The following is a 21,312-nucleotide window of genomic DNA, read 5'->3' as shown; positions in this document are numbered from 1 at the left end:
AGTAGTATGAGTAGGCTTGCTGTGTCGGGTGGAGCCACCTCCATACATCTGTAAGTCCTATAGTAGACATTTGATTGCACAGTGTGGTCTGGTGCTCGCCTCTCGCTGTGTCTCCAGATCTATTGAGGCCGATGTTCATAACATCGTTAAAGTCGCCTCCCACCACTTGTACAGTGTCAGCTGTATCTAGGAGTATGTTAGCAAGCGCTGTGAGTGTACGGGACTGTAGTTTAGGTGGTGCATAGACCGAGATGAGCGTATAAGTGTGTCTGTTCCAGGTGCCCTGAACTCCAGCGTATGTTCCCTGTGGGTCAAGCCAGGTGCGGGTGATGCAGAATGGTGAGGACTTTTTTACGATGACTGCCACCCCTCTGGAGTCAGACGTGTAACCCGCATGTGCCAGAACCCTGTATCGACCTCTAGCAATGAAGGCGCATTGAGTACCTTTGAGGTGTGTTTCCTGCAAGAAGGTGATGTGCGGGGTCCACCTTTTTAATGTAAGCGTTCACTAGGCCTCTCTTGATCTTGGAGCCCAGACCATTGACATTCCATGTCAGATGCTCAGTCTCCTATCTCCCTCCTGTGGGGTCACTACGGTACTTGCCTTTGGAATACGTGGTGGGTGCATGTGGAAAGACTCTGGCATGTGTAGGTGATGTGGATGCTCAGTGCGTGTTGCTGCATTTTTCCAACTGAATTGTCCCCGCCCCAACTGTTCCTACCCGGACCCCTATCCAAACAAACTTGAGAACCCCTTCTCCCACCCCGCTCCCCACCTCCCTCCCCTTCCAGTCTTATCCTAGGACAGGACATAACTTTCCGTAAGAGTAGGCCTGTCGCCCACCCACCAAACCCTCCCTTCAAAGCACCCAAAAACAGTAAAACTTGTAAAACAGGGATGCGTGTCAACTTGCGTGCTTCCCTGTATCGGGCTGCCATTTCCATTCTCCAAATTCACCAGTGTTCTGAGGAGGCATTGGCTCGCTTGTATCCCAGCTCGCGGTGCATGCTCAATGACCCGGACCACTATCGATTAAGACTTGAAGTCTTGAGTCTCTGATTCGGGTGCACTATGTTGTCCAGACAAGTCTTGTTCCATCACACGGATCTCATTCACCAACGGATGAACAGATTGACTCCCTTCATCCTCTTCTTCGCCTCCAGATGTGCGGCTATCGAGTCCTTCCTCGTCCTCGCCCTCCGAGCGCGCAGTGGGTCGTAGAGCGGCAAATCTTGATCCTGTCACTGCCGCACCTTTTGGGGAGGCCGAACGTCCTTTCCGCGTATTTCCAGTGCCCCGGCCTCTGTAGGGAGTCGCCGGTGCATGCCTCTTAGATCTCCTAGATTTCAATCTCTGCGCCTTCGGTATTTCCCAGTGGGTTTCATTTCGCAGGGATCTGTCCAGCAGGTCTCGTCCAGCGGTTTCTCTGCTGTGGAGGATCGGGCGCTCCTCTAGCCATTGCCATGCGTCCTCCGGGTGTGTGAAGAAGAGGGACTGTTCCTTGTATATTACCTTAATTTTGGCCGGGAAGAAGAGCATGTAGGCTATCTTTAAGTCTCTAAGTTTAGCCTTTACCGCATCAAAAGAGCGTCTCTGTTTCTGGACCTCCTGACTATAGTCCAGGAATATCATGATGTGTGAGTTTTCAAGTCGGATCTCTCCCATCTTCCTCGCCTCCCTCAGAATCAAGTCTCTGTCGACAAAGTTTAGAAAACGCGCAATGAGCGGTCGCGGTCTCGCCCCCTCCGGGGGTTTTGCAAGAAGGGCCCTATGTGCCCTCTCTATAATGAAACAGGGTGAACATTGTACAGCTGGGAAGGTTTCCAGTAGCCACGTGTGGAGGAAGGACACCATATCTGATTTTTCGATCCCTTCTTCAAAGCCGACAAAGCGGAGGTTGTTCCGCCGTGCTCTATTTTCGGCGTCATCCACCTTCCATAGCAGTTGGTGATGGGATGCCCTGAGTTCCGCCATGTCTTTTCGAAGGGTTGTGATTGAATCTTCGGCCTCGCCCATCCGCGCCTCTGCGGAGGTCACTCTGTCCGATAAATTTCGGAAGTCCTGCCTCAGAAGTGTCACTTCCGAGCATATCTCGCCTATCTTGACCTCCAGGGCCGCTCTGGATTCCTTGATATCAGTTTGAGAGGCCTGGATGGCTCCCATCAGCAATTCGGTATCCGATCGCGGGCCTGGCGCAGCAGGAAGGCCCTCCGCCACCAGTCGTGGCGCAGCAAAATTGTCCATCGGCCCCTGCTTGGGCCCTTTGGGCGGTATATCCTTCTTTCCCATGTTCTGCCGGAACGTTGCATTGGGCCCACTGATCAAAAGGATAGCACCCTGGCTCCCGGGGGGTAGTCGCGGTCTCAAGGATGGTCCGTGCTGCCGCTGGCGCGTCGGGGTTGGAGAACACTGTCTCGTGGGCCTCTCGGGTCTCGGCCGTCTCCGCTCCTCCGTTGGTCACAACCAGGCGACGGGCCTCCGGGCCCTAAGTAGCAGGCGGCAGTGCTCGTGACCGTGTCCGGGGACCCGCTCCGCAAAGGCGCCTCAGCAGATGGCCACCCTTGTGCGGCGGTCACGGCTGTAGCAAGATAACAGGCCTAGTCCGGGAGCCCTCTAGACCCAGAATGCGGCCCCGGCCGCCACCTTGGTATAGTCTTGGGTTCCACGCGGTGTCGCAGCGGCTCCCCAAGGAGGTCTCCAACGCAAACTTAGTCTCTAGTTTTGCTGGCTCTTCCTGTGTCGCCACTCTTCACCACGATGGCTCCTTCAGCAAGGCGCCGATAAGCTCTTGGTAGCTCGTGTAACTTCGAGGGCTCCGCCCCCGCCATCTTGGCAGGGGGGGGGATCTTCTTTAGAGTTTCTAGCGCCCAGATCAGGGGCGTCCGGGCCCAGCAATCAATGACCTGGCAATGTCGCCCTCCCTCCCAGGTGTGGGGCTCTGTCGCCGGGTGGGGAGGTCGAGTCTCAGTTCTTCCGCCGATCTCTGTGCGTCGCGGCCGCCATCTTGCCTCCGGCTTGGCGCTCAGAGCGGTGTCATAAAGTCTGTGTAAAAAGCGCAGCGAACAGATATTCCTCTCGATTCTTCGCTCCGAAGGGCACGAGGAGCCCCCGATCAGTTTCTAGTAGGTAGATGGCGATTTGGGTAGTTTTAAAGTCGGATTTCTGGGCAGCTCGCCGGGATCTCCGGAGCGCACGTCTTAGCATGCCATGGTGTTGGCCACGCCCCCTATCTTTTGAATATTTAACCAATTACACATAAGAACAAGATTTTAAAAAATTGACAGTATAATAAGAAATACATTGTTTGAAATGAAGTAATTTGTGACTGTCAATATAGCTGTGCACACTTTAGTCCAAGTTGCCCATTAGAACTTGGCCACTGTCATTTATTTATCTCAAGCCAGGCACGCATTTTGAAAGCGGGCACGCTGATCACTTTAAAATTGTGAATTCATACTACTCTACTAAATTAGGTATGCACAATCTACCCGAATTCTCAACTACCATAATCGAACATTGTTAGAAATGGGGTAGCGTGGAGCAGTGCGGGCGGGCCAAACTCCAGAGGACATGTGTAAAGCATCCACGCAATACACACAGGCGACACACCAGGCACACTCCAAACAGAGACCACACCAGTTTGGGTGAAAAACAGTAAGTGTATTATAAAATCAACACATTAGAATGGAATCAAAGTTGCATATAAACGGTGGAAGCGGCACTAGGTAACAGGTTACTCGGGGATTATTTACAGGGTAGCGCCCATCGGGCCGCTGCCAGAACCATCAATCGTACAGTTCGGATGAATGGAAGGGTGAAGGACAAAGGTACAGTCTATCGCTAAATTTATAACCACCAGGGCCTTCTGCCTTTATCATGAACTTCGCAATTTTGCAATAAACATTGGACCTAAACATAAGACATCCTCATTGGCATGAAGTATACACAATGGCCCCAGGATAACACGTCAGGTTAATCTATAACCACACTATGCACCAGCCTGGAAGGAAAACATTAGACATGTAACAGCAGGCATTAAAACTCAAGCACATTATGGATATCTTTATAGGCACAAATTATGTGGTCCATTGCTGTAGCCTTAGGGGGAAAGAACATTACCAGCATAACTACAACATCAGTAGCATAAAAGCAGTAGGCCTCAGGAGCATTAACATAAGTCATGGGCACGAATCATATCCTGCATAGCTTCAGCAAAAATCACATTAAAAATGTCTCCAACCGTATTAGCACTGAGCATAAACATGCAAGCATGAAGGCATCGTCGGTTGCATGAAGAACATTGCACGGAGCATAAAAGCCTCACCATGAGACATGAACCTGTGGGTCTAAACCTGTTTAGCATGGATCACAGGATATAGCAACAAGTAAAGATAGGAATATTGTCACCTTTAGCCTGAGGCCGAAATCAGAGGAGGCAGAATACCAACTGCATAAGTCAAAGCATGCGCAATACCTGAGGCATATACTACACTATACCTCATAGGTGTAAGGCAAATGAACATGGAGGCATCGTCAAGGCGTTACTTGTGGGCATCAAAGCATAAACATCCTGCATTCTAATGTAGGCACCACTTCCATTAGCATAAACCCATGGAGCATCTTCGTAGGCATGGAGACATTAGACCTAACCCGGGGGCATTAAGCATTAAGACATATTCGTCACAACTCTGGGCCTAATCATAGTAGCAGGGCATAAACAGGTGAACCTAGGGTATCTTCACAAGACCAAAAGCATGATCAACACTTTTAAACATAACAGGCATCATGCATAGTGCCCCCCCCCCCCTATATTGCAGAGTAGTCTTGTGCGTCACTGCTCCTAGGGAGCCCCTCTTCTGGGACTCCAAGATCAGAGATTAGATGGCCTGCAAAGTTCTGGCCAGCTGGGGGTCCCCTCCTGGGACCCGAGGCTCAGTGAAAAAATAGATGCCCATGTTGCAGCGACCCGTCACTGCGGCGTCCCTGTGTAGCCCCCCGGGCCCCGTGGCCCTGTCCATGGTGGAGCCCCACGATGCCTCTAGACAATTATGGCTGCGCATTGCAGCCGCCCCTTGCCAGAAGGGGCAGCTGAAGAAACAAGTGTGGCACCTCCTCGAGGGCTGGGGCCACTGGGGGAGGGAACCGACCCGTGCCTCGACCAACCCCTCTAGGCCCGACACGCAGCCCCACTCACCTGGATTTCCTCGGTGGCTGCTCCTCCACGTGGGGGTACGGACAGGCGGGGTGGCTTCCGACGACCTCGCGGGCAGGGAACGCACCGACAATATGCCTCGGCAGTCCCTGCCCGCCTCTCTCGTTTTTCCGCTGCAAGCTGGCGGCAGGCGCAGGGCTTCCCTTTCCCCCACGGGAGCCCCGCTAGCAGCAACACCTTCCTGGCGGCTCAACTCCACTTCTCACCGGGGGAGGCGGGGTAGGCTCCCGCTCTCCCAGAACTTCTCCGGCCGGCTCCACTAGCAACGCCCACAACCAGGCTTGAGCTTCCGGATCGCCGCGGGTAGCGCAGCAGCCTCAGGTCTCTCCCACAACACTCTGCCCGGGCGGTCGCGGTGATTACAGGCCAAATTAAAGTGCGGGGTGGGCTCCCGCAGTCGTGATGATAAACCTGCGGGGTAGGCTCCTGCGGTACTGTCCAGACAGCAGAGCGTCCTCATGCGGGGTGGGCACCTGCTTTCATTTAAATCAGCACCAGGGCGCAATAATGCGGGATGGGCACCCGCGAGGGTAGGAAAATGCGGGGTAGGCACCCGCTTGGTTTAAAGAGCACAAAGGGTGTGGCAGTCACACAGTGTAGTACAAATACAGCGCGGTAGGCCCCAGCTCCTCTTCTCCTAAATATAGCACTTGTGATGTGCTCCGTCCCACCAGGGGGCTTCAGGGACGACAGGTAGCGATCCTCACCTCCTTCTGGGCACAGTCACAGCCGGAATAAACTTGTAGCGCTTAGGTCCCACACAATAAAGTAGCGCCTTGCTTCGGGCGCCAGCTCTTCACTCCTGGGCAGCCCACTATAGCGCTTCTCTTCTTCTGGGGCCAGGTAGCAGAGCAGTAGGCACTACTGGGCAAGGTCAGCAGTCAGTGGACACTCATCAGGATAGGGCTGTAGGTCCTAGACACCATCCTCCTCTGTAACGTGGCACTCCTCCTGATAGAGCAGCCTTGACTCTGGTAGTGGGGCTCTACTAGCCCTGTGGACAGCAGAAGGGTTACAGTTGGGAACAGGGACCAGCACACAGGTCCATGTGGCGGTACCTCCTTGCAGCAGGTCCCCTCACACTCAGGGCCACGCTCTGACTGAGCACATGGTGGCACAGCCCCCTTATTTATACGTCCCTCACCCCATCTACCAGACAGTGCCAGAAGCTTCTAGAAGCGCCTGGGGAAACTGGTTATAACTGGTCCAGGGGGAGGAGTAGAGCACCCTGGGTGACAGGATTCCCTCCAAAAGCTAGGGGTGCTGGGATACAACAACTAGATTGGCAACCCCAGCACAGGCAGGCAGGCAGGCACACAGAAATGGCATGCATTTTAAAAGTAATATTTCTCCACAACAGCACAAATAAGTCTGTGCACGCCATTGCGCAGCATGTGTCACGGCATCTCACACCACACATGGCCCATACATTCCTCTACCATGGGGCAGATAGCCTCTAATGGGGGGAGAAAAAGCGAAAAAATTCAGGAGAAAGGGCCAAGTCCAACAAACATATAATCTTGTTATGAGGAAAGTTATTAGAGATTGACTGAGAAAATCAGGAGAGATCTTTGGATATGATACTCACGCTCTCTTGCTCTGGAGAATAGCCACGGTGAACAGGAAAATAATTCCCAAAAATATTGTAGCGTTTTCAGATACTGCCAGCACCAGTGTAGGCTGTGATCTGAAAAATGAAAAAAAGACCAGCAATGGCTTTATAAATGGCAGGCCAACATAAATTCAAAGACGACATACGATTTTTAATGGCACACAAAATGTGAATTAAAGAAATTATGGTGGACGGTGTGTTATCTTTTAATCTAGACCAAATGACGTTAAATTGTAATGCAATATTGGTGGCAGATTCTATAGAAGAATAATGGAGGAAATGTTTGCAGCTTGAGATGGCGTGTAAATTGTATCAGATTACAAGGAAAGTGGTGAGGCAATATTTCAGACTTTATGATTAAAAACATCTGATAATTTAATAGAAATAGCTGTTATCAAGTAGATACCAATGAGAGGAAGACAAAAGTTCTTATGATGAGCAGGTGAGAATGGACTATGTGCTTGAAAAGAGAAAGTCATGATGGAGATATGAAAGATGAGATTGTCATCCATGAGGAGATTAGAAAAGAAAAAGTGTATAACCGATAAGGAGGAGCACCATATGAAAATAATGATGCCAATAGGAGATTTTTATGAACTTAGATAAAACGTCTTATAACCATGAAGAAATAATGAATGGTTTGAAAATGGGGAAGGCAACAGGACTTGATTGAATATCAAATCTAGTGTTATGAAAAGAAGTGAACTTTTAGATAACACCTTTCACACTGTCTATTTTCTTATAAATAGAACTGAGGAAATGCATTCCTCTTGGAAACTACTTTTGAAAAAAGGAGAACCATTGATCCCTAAGTTATACTGATTAATGTTATTAGTTCACTTCATCTTTAGAAGAAAACATGGAGGGGTTATATCTTACCTATCAAACAAGCTGGATTTATGGAGGGTGTAGGAAGGTGGATACCTGACTATGGTTACTCCAGATTTTTTGCCTAATGTTTAGCTGGTTTTCGACTTAGTTGGCCTGGGATCCTGCTAACCAGGGTCCCAGGCTATCTGCTCTCTCTGTAAAATGGACTCCATGCACTTTAGATACATAACCAATTGGATACTGGGTTACCTTATGAGCCCCTGTAGAGTGTACTATAGGTACCCAGGGCATAGGTGCAACCATGGCCTACCAGGGGCTGCAGCATATCTTTTGCCACCCCTGGCTGGCCACTCACATTGACACAACTGGCTGATCACTCACCTGGGGTAAGGTGGTGTAAACACCCCTTGCTTAGATATAGTATGCCTATATCTAACAATATATCTAGACACATATACACCTATAAGTCACTCCTATGGCAGGCCTTAACAATCCTGGAGGCAGAGTGCTTGGTTTTATGTGAGATGGTGCTCTAGCATGAGTCTGCAGCTTTCGGAACCATGTCCTTTAGCTGTTCTGGGATACTGCCATACCATATACTCTCTAGTGCATTATAATCCTCGCGGTTACATGCTAACAATGGTTTGGCTTTATTAAAACATGTCGAGTAAGGTGTCCTATGATTTGGAATACTACCCCCTAACCAGTTCTGGCGATGGGGGTAGCATTCCACCCTTCTAGAGTGAGAAGACATGTTGTTCCTACTATTCCCTGTTAAAGTTAACCAGAGCCTCAGCATCACAAAATGGATGCTGCTGCCACAGACACAAGTCTGACCTCCTGCTGCTGGGAGTCCTTCCAGCGAGGGAGGCTTGGACAATAGGTTTCCTGTCTTGGGAGGTGCTAGCACCAGCCCAGACAGGACTTTGTGTATTGGGACAGGGAGGGCTGAAAGGATTGAGACACGGCCTGGGGCACACAAGGTGTCCCATGCATAGGCCAGTTCAACCCGGTGCTGGGGCACTCCAGCCCCAGCTCTGGTGCGAAACTGGACAAAGGGAAAGGAGTGTAACAACCCCCTTCCCTGGTCCCCCCCATAGGAGGGACCTAGCAGGTAATCCAGCCCCTAAGATTCGTATATAGGTAGGAGCTGAGTCTAGAGACTTTAGATTATCCTGACTGAAACACCGAAACGAAAATCTGGACCTTCATCACTCTACTTTGGAAGAAGACGACTGAAGAATCTTCCTTGTGGTCAAGGGGTGACCACCCTGCACAAGCAGGCACCATCCAGTGATCGACGACTTGCTTTTCCGCCGCCTCCCGCCGGAGCCCTAGTCCAGAGCCTGACGAGAACCGGATTCCCAGACATCCAACAGCCCGATCCACAGTCCTTGCAAAGCTGAGACCCGTGGAGGCGACAAGAGATGTGGGACCGGCCATCTTGAAAAGTCTGAGACCTGCTAACTGTGCAGCCCCCGAGGCCTCCTCGAAGCTCTGCATTGGGGATTGAAAAGCCCCAGCCCCGAGCAGCTCTGCACCGAAGATCAGCCCTGCACACTACACGAGTTCTGCATGGGGCCCTTTTGCATTTTCCTGCTCGACGCGTCTGCCCGGTCCCTTGCCCGTTGGCTAGTGGCCATCTTGGCGACGAATCCGAGAAACTACACCACTGGTCTGGTTGCTCCAGATTGGCCCTTGCTTCCCTCAAAAGAAGCAGCCCCTCAGACCTTGCTGGTCTGAGTAAGAAGCCGACATCGTTTCCTGCCTGGGTTGCCTTTGCCAAGGCTTGTTGCCTCCAATCTTGAAGCCGACACTGCCAACAGCAAAAACCTTCGTGGGACAGTCCGTGCCTGACTCCTGGTCGTCGTCGATGACTCCTGGTCCACGTGGCTGCAGAGACAAGCTTTCCATCAGCACCTGATCGCATCCCGACATCGCCTGGCTCCTTCCTGGTTCCATCCTGGTCACTGGCTAGTGACCCAGACTCTGTCCCCTCTGCTTTCAGGTCTTCTACAACTTCGATCCACCCTTGGATCCACCCGGACTCTTCTCTTCTGGTCGCCTGCAGCATCTTTTCTCCAAGGCTCCATAGATCTCCACGACGAAACCCGACACACTTTTGGACCTATGCACCCGCTTCCTGTGGGTTAGGTAACGCTGTAATACAGTGCTCCTGTAGAGGTTTACACTCCTAGTGTCCTAGTTTCAAGTAGTTTAGTTCTAGTCCAGTCGGAAGACTCCCAAACCTTTAACTTTGTAACTTTTACGCAACAATTGACTTCTATGTGCAAACGCGTGTGCCTTTGGACACTGCACACGCATCCCGTGGGCCTCCTGCTCCCTAACCATTGTTAGTACAGTGTAGCCCCAGCTATTCCCAAGGCCCTAGGCCTTACCATTGTTCGTGACGTGATACTTATACCACTTTTTTAATATATCGTTTAGCAGGGCCACCTGGCCCTCTCCATAATTGTGCAACTTTTGTATGTTATATTAAGTTCCTTGTTTTGCGCTTGTGCTTCTGTGCTCATAAAGAGTTCAGGGGTTTGTATAGAACTAAATACATATATATTTTGAATATATATTCTGTGTGGTGTCCTTTCATTTGGTATTAAAGGGATTGCATAGGGTAAAACAGCTGGCTTCACATGCCCTCTTGAGTTTAGCCTAAGACTGCTCTGTCCATGCTACCCTAGGATAGCTGGTCTATAAGGTTGACTTTACAACCATCACCATAAGGGTTGTTTGGTGCTCACTAGAATAGTGAACATCATATACCAGGCCAACTTCTCACATTGGTGTGCAGCGGTTAGGATTTGAGCTTGCTGTTGTTTTACCGATTGTAATCTTTGCAATATAATTTGAAAGATCATACAGGTACCTATAGGTACATATAAAACAAAACTTAGAATACTTAAGTTCTACTGAACTTAGTGGTTGTAGAGCAAAGGGCCTAGCACACCCTGACTACAACTCCTAGAGAGGTTTAGTAGGTAAACATTTAGTGTAGGTAGTTGCATCACATCCACCTCACTAGAAAATGTCTGGCACAGGAGTATCCAGTGGACTTCAACCTGTGGAGAGTGACCCTCCCATGGTACCATCCAGATTTTCTATCCTCAGTTTCAAGGAACTGAGGCACTTGTGTAGAACAAGAAAGCTGAAACAAGGGTCTACCCCTACACTTCAGCACCTCCTAGAGCTCTTAGATGAGTCTGAAGCTCTAAAGGCCTCTGGTGCAGACTCTACTGGGAATGCAGGTGAGGGCTTTCCCTCTTCAGAAGATGCCACTGATCCCCCTGTTGTTGAGGAAGAAGATGATGAGTATGAGGTTGGGGATGAGTCAGATGAGGAGGATGGTAGCCAGGTCCAGGTCAGGAGACCTAGCCAGGCTACCTCAAGCCAACTTGGGGCTGAGAATGGAATAGCTCCATTCAAGCCCATAAGCAGGCTTAACGAGAGGTTTAGGAGGGAGAGGACTCACTCAGATGACTCCCATCACTCCAATGCTTCTAGGGGTTCTCAGAGGGGAATGACATCTCCTCAGAGGAGAGAACACCAGGCTAGGATGAGGGAAGTCAATCTCAGAATTGAGAGAGAGCAACTTGCCGTAGCCAAAGAGAAACTTGCTTTTGAAAGAGAAAGGAAGTTAGGTGGGGTAGAACCCACTGGTGGCAGCATTATCTCTAAGGATAAAGATAGGTCCTATGACAATAGACACCTGAGTAAGATTGTGCCCCCCGACAAAGATGGGGATGACATCCACAAATTGATAACTGCTTTGGAGAGGGCCTGCAAAGTATAGCAGGTACCCCAAAGTCAGTGGGCAGCAATCGTGTGGCTCTCCTTTTCAGAAAAAGGTAGAGATAAGCTTCTCACAGTTAGTGATGATGATGCTAACAATTACACTGTCCTGAAGAGTGCTCGGATTGATGGGTTTGGCTTAACCACTGAACAGTACAGGTTGATGTTCAGGGATACCCAGAAGACAGACTCAGGACTGGACTGATTTTGTAGATTGTGCTACTAAGGCTCTGGAGGGCTGGTTATTGGGCAGCAAAGTACACGACTATACAGGATTGTATAATTTGATTGTGACGGAGCAGATCCTTAGTAATTGTCAAAACCAGCTTCTACACCAGCACCTGGTGGACTCAGATTTGGCCTCTCCACAAGAATTGGGTAAGAGGGCAGACAAATAGGTCAGAACCAGGATTAGGCCTAAAAATCAGGGTAATGACCAGAAGAAAGATTAGACCAAGCCTCAAGAGAAAGGTGTGGATAAATCTAAAGACAAGACTTCCCCAGGGCCCCAAAACTCCAATGATGGGGGTGGGTCCCAAGACACTTTCTCTAATCAAAAGAAACCTTATTGCCATAGCTGTAAGAAGCCAGCCACTGGAAGACTGACAGCAGTTGCCCAAAGGCCAACAATAAGGAGAACATACCCCCAAGTAATACTCCCAGACCTCCTGTTACTATTAGTAGTAATCCCCCAGGTGGTGGGAGTGCCCCCATGAATTTGGCTGGGTTTACTTTGGGAATGCATGGAGACTCTGGCCTAACCAGGTCCCCTACCTTAGCTACTCTTGTCTGTGAAAATGGCATGGGTTTGCCAACTTCACTGCTTGTCCCAAAACTTTGGGCAAGTACAGACAGGAGCCCCACATAAATGGCCAGAAAGTTGAAGCCTACAGAGATACAGGGGCTAGCATCACTATGGTGACTGACAGTCTAGTTCCCTCAGGACAACTTTTACCTGGGTTCACCTATCAGGTGATCAACATTGATGGAGTGCAGAAAGAACATCCCATGGCAGTAGTAAATCTCAGCTGGGGAGGGGTCACTGGCCCCAAGAGAGTGGCAGTGTCTACAAACTTGCCTGTAGATTGTCTACTGGGGAATGATCTAGAGATCTCCGCCTGGGCTGAGGTTCAACAAGAAACCCATTCCAAAATGGTATGCCTTTCAAAAGAGGTTGTTGGGGCTGTGATGGCCACAGCCCCAGCCCAAGCAGAATTCCTTCCTAAAGAGGTTGGAAGGGCTGTAATGGTCACAGCCCAAGCTCAGGCATACTTCCCTGAAAAGGTTGGCAGGGCTGTGATGGCCACAGCCCACACCCAAACTGAGTTCCTTCCTGAAAAGGTTGATAGGGCTGTGAAGGTCAGAGCCCAAACTCAAACAGATTTTAGTGTTGTGAAGCCTGAAACTATGGATCACTCCACTCAAACAGAGCTTTGGGGAAGAAGAAAAGTCTCCTTCCCACCAGACATTAGGTGAGAGTCAGCCTCCTCGGGGAACTGACCCTACCCCTTGTGAAGGAACACAGATGTAGTCAGGCCTAGCCTGCCAGAGCCTCTGATGTCAGTGGACCCTTCCAAGGTGGGACCCAGTCTGGAGCAGGTAACCTGCCCCTCTCTACCCTGCCTCAGTCAGCCCAGGGCTGTAAAGGTCAGGGAGGCCAGTGGGGGACCCCAAAGGGCCCCCCGTCCACAAGATCCACCCCATCAGCAGATTAGGGGCACCAAAGCTAGCAGCCCTAGCAAGGTAAAAATTTCAAAAACTCCTGAGGGATCTCCCTTACACATAGTTAGGAACCTCCCCCAGATGGATTCTGTTGGGCACAGCCAAACCTGGGACCCAAAGGCGCCAAACCTGACCTGTCCCTCCAGTAAGCCAACCAAAGGGACCCAGCCCCCAGCTTTAGGTAGCCAGAGGTTGACCCTGAGAGCACAGTGCAACTCAGTCAAGGAAAGAAAGGCCTATATGGTGGAAAGTGATTGGAGGAAACTGAGCCCTACATTCGAGGAGCCTCACTTCAGTACTCCATCTCAACACCAGCCTTTTACTTTTCCAAAACACACCACAGGTAGAAATTCCCTATGGTGGAGACCCTATGATACCCTTAGGGTAAGGAATTGCTAAGTGGACCATGAGACAGGGGGTAACCATGCTAGTGCAGGTACTTCCTTATATGGCCACTTAGGCAATATAGGCTTACCTTAAGGATAGCCTTATCTCCTTTCGTTTGGGGGGGTTGTGTAGGAAGGTGGATACCCAACTATGGTTACCCCAGATTTTTTGCCTAGTGTTTAGCTGGTTTTCGACTTAGTTGGCCGGGATCCTGCTAATCAGGACCCCAGGCTATCTGCTCTCTCTGTAAAATGGACTCCATGTACCCTAGGTACATCTCCAATTGGATACTGGGTCACCTTATGAACCCCTGTAGAGTGTACTATAGATACCCAGGGCATAGGTGCATCCAAGGCCTACAGCATATCTTTTGCCACCCCTGGCTGGCCATTCAAATTGACACAACTGGCCGATCACTCAGCTGGGGTAAGGTGGTGTAAACACCCCTTGCTTAGATATAGTATACCTATATCTAACATTATATCTAGACACATATACACCTATAAGTCACTCCTATGGCAGGCCTTAGCAATCCTGGAGGCAGAGTGCTTGGTTTTATGTGAGATGGTGCTCTAGCATGAGCTGAGCCTGTCTGCAGCTTTCGGAACCATGTCCTTTAGTTGTTCTGGGATATTGCCATACCATATACTCTTAAGTGCATTATAATCCTTGTGGTTACATGCTAACTATGGTTTGGCTTTATCAAAACATGTCGAGTAAGGTGTCATACGATTTGGAATACTACTCCCTCGCCAGTTCTGGCGACGGGGGTAGCATTCCACCCTTCTAGAGTGAGAAGACATGTTGTTCCTACTATTCCCGGTTAAAGTTAACCAGGGCCTCAGCATCACAAAATGGATGCTGCTGCCACAGACACAAGTCTGACCTCCTGCTGCTGGGAGTCCTTCCAGCGAGGGAGGCTTGGACAATAGGTTTCCTGTCTTGGGAGGTGCTAGCACCACCCCAGACAGGACTGTTTGTATTGAGACAGGGAGGGCTGAAAGGATTGAGACACTGCCTGGGGCACACAAGGTGTCCCATGCATAGGCCAGTTCAAACCGGTGCATGGGCACTCCAGCCCCAGCTCTGGCGCGAAACTGGACAAAGGGAAAGGGGTGTAACCACCCTACTCCCTGGTCCCCCACATAGGAGGGACCTAGCAGGTAATCCAGCCCCTAAGATTCGTATATAGGTAGAAGCTGAGTGTAGAGACTTTAGATTATCCTGACTGAAACAAAACACTGGACCTTCATCACTCTACTTTGGAAGAAGACCACTGAAGAATCTCCCTTGTGGTCAAGGAGTGACCACCCTGCACAAGCAGGCACCATCCAGCGATCGGCGACTTGCTTTGCCGCCACCTCTCGCCGGAGCCCGAGCCCAGAGCCTGACGAGAACCGGATTCCCAGACATCCAACAGCCCGATCCTCATCCCTGCAAAGCGGAGACCCGTGGAGGCGACGGGAGACGTGGGACCGGCCATCTTGAAAAGTCTGCGACCTGCTAACTGTGCAGCCCCCGAGGCCTCCTCGAAGCTGTGCATTGGGGATCGAGAAGCCCCAGCCCTGAGCAGCATCTGCACCGAAGATCAGCCCTGCACACTCCACGAATTCTGCGTGGTGCCCTTTTGCATTTTCCTGCTCTACGCGTCTGCCCGGTCACTTGCCCGTTGGCTAGTGGCCATCTTGGCGATGAATCCGAGAAACTACACCGCTGGTCTGGTTGCTCCAGACTGGCCCTTGCTTCCCTCAAAAGAAGCAGCCCCTCAGACCTTGGTGGTCTGAGTAAGAAGCCAACATCGTTTCCTGTGTGGGTTGCCGTTGCCAAGGCTTGTTGCCTCCAATCTTGAAGCCGACACCGCCAACAGCAAAAGCCTTCGTGGGACAGTCCGTGCCTGACTCCTGGTCGTCGTCGATGACTCCTGGTCCACGTGGCTGCAGAGACAAGCTTCCCATCAGCACCTGATCGCATCCCGACATCGCCTGGTTCCTTCCTGGTCATTGGCTAGTGACACAGACTCTGTCCCCTCTACTTTCAGGTCTTCTACATCTTCGATCCACCCTTGGATCCACCCGGACTCTTCTCCTCTGGTCGCCTGCAGCATCTTTTTTCTAAGGCTCCATAGATCTCCACGACGAAACCCGACACATTTTTGGACCTATGCACCCGCTTCCTGTGGGTTAGGTAACGCGAGTACTACGGTGCTCCTGTAGAGGTTTACACTCCTAGTGTCCTAGTTTCAAGTGGTTTAGTTTTAGTCCAATCGGAAGACTCCCAGACCTTCAACTTTGTAACTTTTACGCACCCATTGACTTCTATGTGAAAACGCGTGTGCCTTTAGACACTGCACACGCATCCTGTGGGCCTCCTGCTCCCTAACCATTGTTAGTACAGTGTAGCCCCAGCGATTCCCAAGGCCCTAGGCCTTACCATTGTTCGTGACGTGGTACTTATACCACTTTTTTAATATATGGTTTAACGGGCCACCCGGCCCTATCCATAATTGTGCAACTTTTGTATGTTATATTAAGTTCCTTGTTTTGCACTTGTGCTTCTGTGCTCATAAAGAGTTCAGGAGTTTGTTTAGAAATAAATACATATATATTTTGAATATATATCCTGTGTGGTGTCCTTTCATTTGGTATTAAAGGGATTGCATATGGTAAAACAGCTGGCTTCACATGCCCTCTTGAGTTTAGCCTAAGACTGCTCTGTCCATGCTACCCCTAGGATAGCTGGTCTAAAAGGTTGACTTTACAACCATCATCATAAGGGTTGTTTGGACTGGTGCAAGGTGCTCACTAGAATAGTGAACATCATATACCAGGCCAACTTCTCAACGAGGGTCAAAGCATATCAAAGCACAGTTGACAGGAATCTTTGTGTTTGCTCCAAGGACTTCCATACTGCATTCAACCAGGTTAATCAGAGGACTTTGTGGTCAAAACTGGTTCGGATGGGTGTTTCCTGGCAATGAGTCAAAATGATGGCCGCACTGCATAAGAATACTTGGACAAGAAGATATTCGAATAAGAGGGAGGCCTTGACAGATAAAATTTAAAATAACTATGGAGTGGAACAAGGCTATATTTTAGTCACACTTTTGTCGTGCTTTTTCTTGCAGATCTACTGGAGGCACTTAATCAGACAAAGGCACCACCCCAAAAGTTTTAGATTAACACTTACATGTGTTGCTATTTGCAGAAGATCTTGTGGTTTTAGATAAGGCACACATGTGCTTCCAAAGCAACTGAATATATTAAAGGAATGGAGTGTTGAAAACAGTCCAAGTGTTAGCACGGAAGAAAAACAAATTCAGGACCGGAGGCTCAGATTATCCTTATGACTTTCTTCTTTATTGACTCAGCAGCTCAACATATATGATGAGCCAAAACAACAAATACTAGGGAGTCCAAGCAAAATGATCCCAGAAGATAACAAATCAGCTACGCCAGGCACCATATAACAATCCCAAGTAACACCACTTCCTCATTCTTTGCTGCTCGATGAGGAGTTTCTAGCTGCGGTGAACGCCACCCTTCATAGGGATATGTCCCTGCCTTGGATCCCTTGAGCAAACAATTATTGCTGGTGGCTGCACAGTGCAGCATGAACAACCCCCCATCCCAGTGGGGGAAGTTGGAAGCCCTTGGACAATGCTGGCTCTCAAAAGGCACTACAGCAAGTGCCACAGGGCAGCGCCAAGCACAAAACCTCTTCCTTGCCTCCTTCAGAAACCTTCAAGAGGCTCATACTGGCGTTTTCAAACACAGAGCCAACATCCTAGGGGATCTATCCAATCCCCACCAACCTGTGATTTCCCCCGTCGACAACAAATGGCTCTCTCTGTGTGCGAAGGACGCTGGGGAAGAGTATGGTCACCCTGACCAGGAATATTCGGATAACGAGGTAGGGACCAGTGGACCTGGAGGGTGGTCCAAAATGCTCTATGTTGGATATTTCCCTTAGCTGAAATAAAATGGGGGCAATGGAAATGGAAGGCATACTAAAGCCGCAATATTATTCACCTGGATTCTGCAGAGTGGGGTCTGGCACTAAGTATGTGGATAACAGTGTGAGGAAACCCATGGACAAAGAATTTATAGGCCACCTTAGAGTGGAATATCCACATTCTTTCCTGGACGGAAAAGTCATTTTCACGTCGTAAATTAGTGGCAAAATGGCCACCTTCATAATGAAGTTTATAAAAGACCCTAAAAAGGGAATTGATCATTCTTGGATCGCCTGCCAGGATGAATTGTTCCCATAATATTAGACATGGCCGAATAGGATACAGAGACTGGCAAAATAGTCTTTCAGGAAAGTACTGTTAGGTTGGCCACAAAGAGCAATATGCTTCCTCTGGAACTCAAACTATATATTCACTACTGAGAAGAGATGCTACCGTCTCATTAAGATTGACCCTAAATTGGGGTAGCTGGCTACCTCGGAAGCAGATCCAGTAGCTGATTGCGGCCTCTTCGGGGAGCCTTTCATAAAGAACCTGGAGAAATCTGATGCTACTTTTTTCTTTCAGGACAAGGCCCAGCAATCCATGAAGAAAGTCTTCAGTAAACAGGTATTCTGAAGGGCTGGCAGGGGGCTTTCTATCGGCCACCCATATTCCCCAGCGTCCCGGAGGTCAATGGGTAACTGTCAATGTATCTACCAACTCTAGGACCAGGGATTTGGTGATTTTTTTTCCCCAGCCAACGACCGAGGAAGAGGGAAATGTCCCCTGTGGACCCACAAGTAAGGAGTATCGATCCTTTCCCACGAAAGGTATGGGTGCATTTGGTTCTTTTTCTCCACAATTGGAGCGAGATAACAGGGGATGCTTGGGTCTTACAAACTGTTTCAGGGTTTCACAGAGTTCTATGACACACCCTTTCAAGCCAGATGGCCCAAGCCTGTATTTCTTTCCCAGAGAGACAGGTCTCATTTCCCTAGAGGTGGACTCCCTTCTGGAAAAAGGAGCAATTGTTCCTTCAGTTTTACACTTGAAAGGATTCTCAGTAGTCTTTTTTTCAATGAGAAAAAAGACAATAGCTTCCACCGGTAATAAACCTCAGAGAATTCAATCAGTGGCTGGTGTATCGCTATTTCTAGATGAAAGGTCTACATCTTTTTAGAGACATTCTCTTTCTGGGAAACTGGATGTTGAGGATGGAACTCAAGGACACTTCTTTCACCATCCAGCCTTTCCTCCTCATTGCCAGTTTCTGCAGTCTGCATGGAAAGGCAGGTATATAAGTCTGTTGCACTCCCGTTCCACCTTTCTTTCTCACCTTGGTGCTTCACCAATGTCATGAGGCTGATGGTAGAGTTTTACATTCCAGAGGGGTCCAGCTGATTGTATATATAGAAGATATTCTTTGTTGCATCAAGAATCGTTAGCACTCACCTTAGCCAGTCACTTTTTTAGAATCTGGATTTTATTATGATGAAAAAAGGGGGAATTCATTCCCTCTCATTCAATGTGCTTTCTGTGTATCGTCGTAGACTCTGTCCAACAACATCTGAAGGTTCAGCACCAGATATTATCTTTGTTAAGGAAAAAATTGAGATCCATCTTTTCGAAGGGCAGCGAATCTCTGTGTTCTCTGTCCAGGATTGTTGGCCTCTTAGTGTCGTCAATACAAGAAATTTCCTAGGACCCCTTCATGCATGAGCCCTTCAGAGATTGAGGGCATATTATCTCAGGAAGGGTTTTTCCTACAAATCCTTTATCAAACTGTCTCCGGAGGCCAAGATGGGGATGCAGTGGAGGTTAAACCATAGGATCGCTTGCAAAGGCAGGACAATCTTTGGGTTGGGCCCGGACATGGTTATCGAGTTGAGCTGAAGGGCTTGCTGCAAAAAGGCACCAACTGAGACCTGTATTTGGAGCAGGAGAGAAAGTTGCAAATCAGCTGCTTTGGGTCCTTTGCGGTTCATTCGCTCACAAGAGACAGGGTATCATATTCTACCCTGTTGAAGGTGGACGACATATCAGCAGTCTAATACATCAATTGTCTTGAGGAGACGAGGTGGAAAGTGTTGGTGAATCTCTTCTCTCTGTACTTATTCCTCATCTCTCTCTTCCTCTTCTCTCTGCATCCCCTCCTATCTCTGTACCTCCTCCTCTCTGTCCCTCCTCCTCCTCTCTCTGTACCCCCTCTTCTCTCTGTTCCTCCTCCTCCCTCTCTTCCTCTTCTCTCTGTACCTCCTCCTCCTATCTTCCTCGTCTCTCTGTACCTCCTCCTCTCTCTGTACCTCCTCCTCTCTCTGTACCTCCTCCTCCCTGTCCCTCCTCCTCCTCTCTCTGTAAACAAAAAACAAGTTCCTAAATATGCGTTTAGGCAACATACCCATAGCACGACACCTGGTACCTTGGAAAAGGCCTGATCCATCAAACGCATGTCCCCTTTGTCAATCTGCGAAGGAGGATCTTATACATATTATTTGTATCTGTAAAGCTTTTATGGATGTAATGCGTTCCATGCTCCGGCCCCTATGGAACCAGAAGGGCGTAAGAACATGCAGGCAAGCAGTGATGCTTTGCTTTAACCCGAAGAGACTAAGTTAAACTGTAGAACAGTCAAATACTTTGAAATAGTGGCCAAAAAATTAAATGAAATAACACAAGGATGCGAAAAACCAACCGCACCAGGAGAAAAGTAGTCTTCCTAAAGGGCCTTTACAAAAAAATGTTAAGACTGCTGAGCGAAAATTAATCACATCAGGAGAACAGAGATCCCTGCAACAGCCTTATAACTATAAGAAGTACAAGTATTAATAGCAATAACCAACAGGAAGACCTACTAATTTATTATAGACTCCTTGAGATTTTACTAATGTGCAATATCTTCTTGTTTGGAAAAGTTTTATATAGTCAAAAGACCTTTTATCTTTGTGTAATATTGTGAGTTTTTATTAACTGTGCAATAAACAAATTCAAATCCTCTCTCTGTACCTCCTCTTCTCTCTGTACCTCCTCCTCTCTCTGTACCTTCTCCTCCTCCTCTTTCTGTACCTCCTCCTCCTCGTTCTGTTCCTCCTCGTCTCTGTTCCTCATCTTCACTATCTGTACCTCCTCCTCCTTTCTCTGTACCTCCTCCTTTCTCTGTTCCTCATCTTCTCTCTCTGTACCTCCTCATCTCTCCTCCTCCTCTCTCTGTTCCTCCTCCTCTTCTCTCTGTTCCTCCTCCCCTCTCTCTTCCTCGTCTCTGTTCCTCCTCCTCTCTCTGTCCCTCCTCCTCCTCTCTGTATTCCTCCTCTTTCTGTTCCTTCTCCTCGTCCTCCTCCTCTCTGTACCTCCTCCTCCTCTCTCTCTTTCTCTTCTCTCTGTACCTCCTCCTCTCTCTCTTTCTCTTCTCTCTGTACCTCCTCCTCTCTCTATACCTCCTTCTCTCTCTGTACCTCCTCTTCTCTCTGTTCCTCCTCCTCTCTGTACCTCCTCCTCCTCTCTCTGTACCTCCTCCTTTCTCTGTTCCTCGTCTTCTCTCTCTGTACTTCCTCATCTCTCCTCCTCCCCTCTCTGTTCCTCCTCCTCCTCCTCTGTACCTCCTCTTCTCTCTGTTCTTCCTCCCCCTCTCTTCCTCTTCTCTCTGTACCTCATCCTCCTCTCTGTCTTCCTCCTCTCTCTGTTCCTCCTCCTCCTCCTCTTCTCTGTTCCTCCTCCTCTCTCTCTTTCTCTTCTCACTGTCCCTCCTTCTCCCCTCTCTCTTTCTTTTCTCTCTGTACCTCCTTCTCTTTCTC

At 49.1% G+C, this 21,312-nt stretch overlaps 1 long non-coding RNA gene across 1 annotated transcript in view; it reads right to left on the bottom strand.

Moving 5' to 3' along the window:
• Window positions 1-21,312, bottom strand: part of LOC147709892 (uncharacterized) — a 63,487-nt gene that overhangs the window by 38,510 nt on the left and 3,665 nt on the right. The window contains exon 2 of the long non-coding RNA XR_015296748.1: window positions 6,802-6,900. This is a non-coding gene — a long non-coding RNA (uncharacterized LOC147709892). The remainder of the gene's footprint in view (window positions 1-6,801; window positions 6,901-21,312) is intronic.

Source organism: Lissotriton vulgaris, chromosome 6, assembly GCF_964263255.1.
Source record: "Lissotriton vulgaris chromosome 6, aLisVul1.2, whole genome shotgun sequence".
Classification (NCBI taxonomy): domain Eukaryota; kingdom Metazoa; phylum Chordata; class Amphibia; order Caudata; family Salamandridae; genus Lissotriton; species Lissotriton vulgaris.
Note: the sequence above shows the minus strand (reverse complement) of the source record. Positions and strands in the feature narration are given on the sequence as shown.